General features: G+C 42.5%; 1 pseudogene; it reads left to right on the top strand.

The window, feature by feature from the left end:
- The first annotated feature begins 368 nt into the window (after positions 1–368).
- Positions 369–8033, top strand: LOC130027109 (olfactory receptor 8S1-like; annotated as a pseudogene).
- Positions 8034–8431: the final 398 nt, after the last annotated feature.

The raw sequence follows: 8431 nt of genomic DNA, 5'->3' as shown, positions 1-8431 counted from the left end.
ATGTCCCCAGGAAGAGCCAACCTTTAAGCTTAATATATCTCTTACTGTGTTCATACAAAATGACTATAAATATTATAAGAAGTAAATTTACTATTATTTTTTAAACCAAGTGCTCTCTAAGGCAAGAAGAAAGCAATACACCCTTAAATGGAATCCCACCCTTGAGAGGATCTCCTAGTAATCTGGAGTGCTGAACCCTCAGATGAGATCTTACCCTTGAGTTGATCCCCTAGAACTTCCTCTGAAGGAGCTATACATCTGTTTGTTGTTATGACAGTGCTCAACCCCACCTTGTGTACCCCCAACCCATCATGATTTCTTTATCACTATGCTGTAAGAAGAGAGAGGGGAGTATGAGGACTAGGACTATGAACTACGACGGCCATGGGGAAAGAGGAGAAATTCTGCAAGAAAAGAGGTTGAACTATGCTGAGGAGAAAGGAAGGGAAATGACTATACTGTGAGTGGAGGGATTGAACAACATAGGGGAGGAGAGAGAAATAAGCGGCTACCAACCAGCCTGGGGCCCAGTCCCCCTGTTTCTCTGCTCCCCTGTCCATTACCGTGGGTCAGCTAGGGGAACGGTTCTCAGCCACTGATGCTGGAGTCCTGCACGCCCACACTTTTTTGAAACTCACAACCTGGTACGACCCCCCCCCAAAAAAAGACTGAGTTTATTTAAATGTTAACACCTTTGGGCCTCCTATAGCAACACACGCACAGTCTCCCCACTCATTCACTGCTGATGGGAATGCCAACTGGTTCAGACTTTTGGGAAAATAATATGTACATTCCCAAAAAGGGTAGGAATTGAGTTTCATTCAACTCAGAAACCCTACTTCTCAGAATATACCCCAATGACCCAAAAGCAAAATGGAGAAAAGATATTTGCATCCTTATGTTCCTTGCAGCATTGTTCACAATAGCCAAAATATGGAAACAACCAAAGTGCCCAAGAATCGATGACTAGATAAAGAAACCTGGAACCTATAACCTTTCAGTATCTGTATTGCAAACCATAATGCAGAGAGAGAGAGAGAGAGAGAGAGAGAGAGAGAGAGAGAGAGAGAGAGAGAGAGAGAGCAAAGAAGCAAAGTGCCTTCCATAGAGGCTGGGTGTGGTGCAGGAGGAAAACTGGGCATGTTAGTGGTAGGAAATGTACACTGGTGAAGGGACAGGTGTTGGAACATTACATGACCAAAACCAGACCATGAAAAAGAAACCATGGTACATATACACAATAGAATATCACTTGACCATACAGAAAGATAAAGTCATGCAGTTTGCTGCTTGCTACATGGAGGGACTTGGAGAGTAGCATGCTGAGTGAAGTTAGTCCGTGGGGGGAGAGGGAATGGTCTCTCTGGTATGGAGAGTTATAACTAAGCACAAGGAGGAAACAATGGGTAGGCAGAGGCAATGGAAACAAAGCACATGAGGACTGGTATTCGACAGAAAACATACCACCTGAAGAGGCTGGATAAGTAAACTCACACAAGAGGGGGCACAGCACACACAGCGGCAGTGGCTCTATTTCTCCCGCCGCCCGCGTTCGGTAGTCTCACCCTTCTCCCACCCCGGAGAGGTCGATGGCGATGGTCAGGCTGAGGAAGGAACGAGGGCCAGGCTGGTTGGTATTAGTAGCAGTTTATTCCATTCCTCTCTCCATCTACACCAGTCTCTCTTGTCTGTCTCTGCTTCTGTCTCTCTCTCCCCCATGCCACTTCATTCTCCTTCTCCTCTCCCCTTCATCCTCCTTCTGTTCCTCTTTCTGCTTCTGTCTCCGCTCTGTCTCTGCTCTCTGTCTCTGCTTCCCTATGCCCAATCTACAGTCTCATTATATCTCTCTCCAAGAGGAATTGGGGAAACAATTACACATACGTGCGGTCACAATCAATAGGGGTAGAAATCAATCTTAGCCTCAGGGAAGGCCGCTCCTAGGACAGATCCTCTCTCAGCAGGAGGACCAACCCTAGAGCAGAATCCCATGGGTGTGCCTCTCCTCTCCTTGTCCAACAAGCATATAAGCATATATAATAGAAATCATTTTGTATGGATACAGTAAGAAATATCTTAAACTTATAGAATTGCTCTCCTAGGGCCATCTCGATCTCAGACCACGGTGCTCAGGCCAGATAGTCTTTCTCACCCCTAGCAGGATCCTAGTCTCGTCGTTACCTTGGATCATGACAGCATTTGTCCATGATCAAACTCTTAACTTATAGTTAAGAATCGTGGCACTTTTGCCTGGCCCATTTCACTGCCAGGGTAGCTCACCGCTTGCCCTGGGTCCATTCAGTCCCTCGTCGGGACCCTGCTTTTGGGGTGTTAGGAACTAAGGGCAACTGAGGCTTAAGTCGAGAAAACAGATGCCCGGGAGTGAATAATATTCAAAGCCAATCAAATCCTAAGTTACAAAGCATAATGTTAACGGTCTTTCTGTATCTATACAGAAAGGCTATTACTTTAAGGTAAACTGTTCATAAGGCATAAGGAGAGGAGAAAGGCAATATTTCACTCACACATATAAAATCATAGATTTCTGGGAAACTGATCTTACAAATTAACAGTCTGATTAAGGGGAAAGCTGATTAACTGGGTGGGAAGGAGAGCATAGGGAAGACTGTTTACAGATAAACACAATGGAAGTGGAAGTGCTTCAGGAGCACTGTGATGGGTGTAACCAGATTGATGGGTGTAACCAGATAAACCTAAGCTCCTTGTACTCCAACAGCTGGAAATAGGACAGGGCATGGAATGAAAATCGAAAGTTGGTAAACTTTGTTATGTATGAAACCCTCTCAGCAAGAGTACGGTAAATTACAATGCAAAGCACTTTAGAGAAGTGCCCCTTGTAAAGGCAGACTGATGGGTGAGAGGCAAAGGCGGGTGGGGGAGAAATTGGTGAGGTGGGCAGTGGAGAAGGGATAGTTGCTGAAGCAATGTATGCTTGAAACCAAATCATGAATAACTTGTAATTTCACCATGACAAATCAAAAAAGTAAAAAGCTTAAAGACAAGTGAGGTAAAGGAGTGTATGAGAAGCAAATAGTGGAGCAGATGTCCTGCCATGAGCGGAAAGATGGGCAGAGAGATGGGGTATGTCGAGACCAGATGCTGGAAAAGGCTGGAATCTGATGATTACCGGACAGAGGGCAAGATCAGAGACAAGAGGAAACAAAGCTTAGGCCAAGAGTCCCGTGCAGAGGAGCTAGGTCCTGGGACAAACAGGATAAGTTCACCATGGTCCAGTCATTATTTGCTGCAAACAGTGTAGCAGGAAGTCTCTTTTGATTTTTTTTTTCAGTGAAGTAAAATAATTTTATTTGGAGAAATATAAGGGGGGGGCAGAGAGAGATAGATAAAAAGAGAGAGAGGGATGGAGCAAGAGAGAGAGAGAGAGGGAGAGAGAGAGGGAGAGAGAGAGAGAGAGAGAGAGAAGTTGAAGGGAACATAGTGTTTTCCAGAAGATAAAATACTGAGAGCACACATATCAGATTGAGAATGCAACTGTCAGCTGTATTTTGAAGGGCAGGTTGATGTCAAGTTTTCAACTGGACTATTAACTACTCTTTATGCTAAATATATCCTACTCTCAGACAGAAACCTGTAAAATGGGAAACCCACTCCGTTCTACTTTCTCTTCTAAGTCTTGACATTCTTCCCAAACCTGGCTGCATTACTTACAATCCAACAACAAGAAATTTGTAGATGTTTCTTGCTTATAATTTAACAGTTTGATATTTGGTCTGTAAGAATGCTGAAAAATCACAGAAATCAAGAATATTCTCAATTTAAATACAAATTCTTCATAATTAAGCATAAGGGCTATCAAAATCTGCCTCCCATCTATATAAACAGCTTCATTCTTCATTTTCTCATAACTCACTAACCACAATGACCTGACAGAAACCTTTTAACTATTTGTTTTTTAAGATCTCTTCACTTGCTTTTTTTCTATCTGATATTTTTTTCCTGATCCCAATTCTTCACTTGTTGGTTTGTTCATTTTTATTAAATTATCATTTGAAAGGTCAAAAAAATAAAAACAAGATTAAAACTGACAAGAGAACATTCTCACCATGAAGTAGATACCAAAATCTTGACAAAGAGTTGGGAAGAGAGGCTGGAGAGACAGTACAGTGGACAAGGCACTTGCTTTGCATGTAGTCAACCCAGGTTCAATCCCCTGAATTGCTTCCCATATGGTTCCTCAAGCCCACCAGGAGTAATCTCAACCTGGAGTAAATCCTGAATACTCCCAAGTGTGGAGCAGAAACAAACAAACAAACAAAAAAGAGTGGGGGAAAAGTGTAAATAAAAAAGTAAATGGCTTGGGGCTGGAGCAATAGTACAGCGGGTAGGGCGTTTGCCTTGCATGCGGCCAAACCCGGGTTCAATTCCCAGCATCCCATATGGTCCTCTGAGCACCGCCAGGGGTTAATTCCTGAGCGTAGAGCCAGGAGTAATCCCTGTGCGTTGCCAGATGTGACCCAAAAAACAAACAAACAAAAATTCCTCCCCAGAGGTAAAGGATCCAGGCATCTGATAAAAGAAGAAATACAAGTCACATAAAGTGGTCAGGAGTTCTCAAGTCTGACGGAGTGAGCAAAGGGCGAAGAAAAAAAAGAAAAACCTAAGCTTCAAAATAAGACTCACATAAGAGCACTTTGGCCTTTTGCCACTGTCTGTATTCGGTCCTAGTCTATTACTGGCTAAAGTGCATTTCTGCTTTTCCTAGCCCCTGGCTGGAGACCTTTCGTCTCCCCTGCGGGAGCCAAGAGCCTGGTGACAGGCTGTCTGGCTCTACTCCAGGAGACACATCAGACCCAGAAAAGCCCTGCTCAGTGAGATACTTAGACTCACGGAGCGTTTAATTTGTAACTAGGAGTCACATTTGTGACGAGGTGTAAGTCTTTTTCTCAAAGTCAAATGCCACTAGCTCAAGTCAAATAAATGAATGGTTGAGCTGGTTAGATTAATGATTTGCCTTTGTCCATTGGAGGACCTCGTGTTCTGTTTCTTTATGTATCAAATTCTAAACTGAAAAAAAAATTATAGGCCTTCATTTTAGTGAGAATATGTCACTATCTGCCAAGGCAGATGAAGAATAGGAGGGAAATTTCCTGGAAGATTGGAAATAAAAGGGGCAGAGTTGGATTGTTGTTGATGTTTTTAAATTTCTACTTGCTATGTAGACCTAGTCTACCTGGTTTTAGAAAGATTTTAGTAATGTAACCTATTGCTTTAATAAAATTACTATTAAAAAACAAGTAATGTTAAAGTGATACAATGAAAGATGAGGCCATTGAAATTGGTGTAAGGAGCGAAAGCTACCCTTCAATTCCTCGTCTCTTAAATACTTACGGTGTTTCTTGAAAGACATACTATATGAGGGTCCCTTCAACACATTTTAAAAATACTGTCCTCAGAATGTTCTGGTACTTTAGGGCTGTGGATTTTCAAAATGACCTCTTGTGTAGTCTCATGTATCCAATAAAATGACTGAGATGACTGAAGTGATGGAAAAAAAACACAAAAAAGTATGTTCTTCAGGAGTTCAGCTTTATTTGTCCTGGGTCTTTTCTCTCACTTAAGTACTGTTGTTTGGGGTTTTGGTTTGACACTCCAGAGAAAAAAAGCTAGATTAAGAGTTTCATGAAAGTCTCTAAACATTCTCTTTATTAAAAAGAACTTATCAATGAAAAGGTAATTTTACATTGGACAAACTGCTTTAACTCTGCTCCAGACCTCACATTTATGAGGCACTGAATTTGATACTTGTCACCAAACAAGAAGAAAGACAGTAGGAAAAAACTGCCAAAACACCTATTTCCTGTAATATATTTCCTATATAGAGAAAGCATCATTTTTCAATCACCTGTATCATTATTTCTTCATACATAATTTTTATTTTTCAGCCTGGCCAAGCCAGGTTCAATTCCTCCGCCCCTCTTGGAGAGCCTGGCAAGCTACTGAGAGTATTCAATATGCCAAACACAGTAACAAGAAGTCTCACAATGGAGATGTTACTGGGCCCGCTCGAGCAAATTGATGAACAACAGGAGGACAGTGTGGTTCACAATGTGGTTCACATCATGTCATAAGCCATGTGGTGTACAAAAATACGTTTCACATCTCCAATTTTACATATGAGTCAGTTTTACATATGAGTAAGCTAAATCAATCTGAATAAGTTTTTCCAAATACTGTTATGGTTAAACTAAGGCTTAAACTGAATTATTCTTGTATGATTAGTATTCTTTTCATTTCAATAGCAACTGAAACAGAAATAAAGAGACCATTGATGGAGTACCAAGGCCAAAAAATATTGTATAATTTAGGTGAGATTCCTATTGATAAAGTTATTTACGACCCCAAACCACATAAGACTCAATTGTAAAAATCAATTCAAGACCTCCATGTGTGTTACTATAGGAATCAAATCAGAGTTATTGGATCATCAGGTTCTAGTCACAATCCTGACATCACTTTGCCATGGGACATTAAGCAATGAATTTTAAAATGATAGTATTTAAGTCCTCTATGACAACATTGTCATGTTCTGTGAGTCAATGATATTGGTATTCTGAGGACCACTTTATCGTGGACCTCATGGTCCTTAACTATAGAATGTTTTCCCAGATTTCTCACTGGGCTTCTTCATCTTGTTTATATTCCAGTATATACCTGATTTTCATGCAGTGGGTATATTTATTAAAAGAGTGGTAAAAGACTAGAGATTGATCAAAGGGCTGAGTTCACATTTTGCATGTAGAAGTTTGATCTCTGACATCACACAGTTCCATGAGCACTTACAGAAACAACCCCTGAGCATGGAGCTTGGAGTATTCCCTGTGTACTGCCAAATATGGCCCTAAATCCCATTACCTCCCTCCCCCCAAAAAGGGAATAGTAGGGAGAAGGTATTGAAATGACAAAAAAGTGTACTTAGTATTAAGTGTACATTAAAAAAAAATAGGACTAGTGAGAGAGAATTATAACTGACCATCCCTTATCCTGAGTTTCCATTATCCATTGTAGGTAAGGAAGTATACTATTTGAGAGTAGAAAGCACCTGTTCAGGCAGAATGTCTCAAATAGATGTCTCAACAAATGGAGATCCATTAATTTCATTTGAGAGTCAGATCTTCTAAGTGACCATGGAAAATGTCAGCATTATTAATGAGCTTATCCTTCTGGGATTGTCTAGTGACCCCCAGATTCAGACCATGCTCTTTGTGCTGTTCCTGGGTATTTACCTTTATGATGGTGAACATGGTGATGATCCTGGTGATCAGAACTGAATTCTGGCCTCCACACTCCCATGCTCTTCTCCCGCAGACACCTCTCCTTCCTGGATCTCAGCTTCTCCTCAACCGCTGTACCCAAGATGCTGGAGAACTTCCTGTCTCAAAAGAAAAGCATCTCAATGTGGGCCTTCATCACCCAGAGTTTCTTTTTTACTCTCTCAGGAGGACCAAACCTGTCTGCTCTTGGCCATGGCCTATGATCGCTATGCTGCCATCTGTCACCCTCCGGTCTATACCATGCTTATAGTCAGAACTCTTTGCGTTATGACTGCAAGCATAGCTTGGGGCATGGGATTTCTGATTTCATTGACGAATACTCTCTTCACATGCAAGTTACATTTCTGTAGGTCCAGCATCGTCCACCACTTCAGCTGTGAGCTCCCGCCACTTTCCCTCTGACCTGTACGGATCCCACCATCAATGAGATACCTCCAGCTGTATCATGTGCATTTCTGGGGCTGCCCACCCTTCCCCTAATCCTCTTCTTTTACTCCAGAATCATTTCTGCCATTTTGAAGATTCATTCTTCTGGCAGTCAAGGCAAAGCCTTCTCCACCAGTTCCTCCCACCTCACAGTGGTGATCTTGTTCTATGGTACTGGTCCATTCAGATACATCAGCCCTGCTTGGATTTAGAATGGGAGCAAGTGGTCTTTATTCAGTACAGAGTGTCATCACATCTCTGTTAGCCCCCCTCATCTACAGTCTTAAGAACCAGTAATAACCATGCCACAAGACCCTGCACCAGGCTGTTTCACTCGGGGCGCGTAATGAGACCCCTCTCTGCCCCAAGAGACCCAGCCCCAGCAGCCAAAAACCTCCAGAACCCAGTTGCCATCATGCTCACAGCCGCTCTCCACACAAAGTGTCACCCACAAGTGAATCTATTCCCAGATTCCGCAGCCACATTTGCCGCCCCGCAATTCTTCAAGCCACACACCCTACAATACTCCAAGATTACTGCACCACATTTGATAGAATTCAAGAAGGAGGCAGGGAGGTATGGTGCTGCCAGCAGGTCAACCTGTACCTGTGGGGCGAGTGCATCAGCAGCCTGATGGTGACTTCAGGCTTTCTGATACCCCAAAACTGCTGCTGTTCCTGTGACCAGACCCCAAA

Source organism: Sorex fumeus, unplaced genomic scaffold, assembly GCF_029834395.1.
Source record: "Sorex fumeus unplaced genomic scaffold, SorFum_2.1 ptg000036l, whole genome shotgun sequence".
Classification (NCBI taxonomy): Eukaryota; Metazoa; Chordata; class Mammalia; order Eulipotyphla; family Soricidae; genus Sorex; species Sorex fumeus.
The sequence above is the reverse complement of the archived record's forward strand: the minus strand, read 5'-3'. Positions and strand labels throughout refer to the sequence as shown.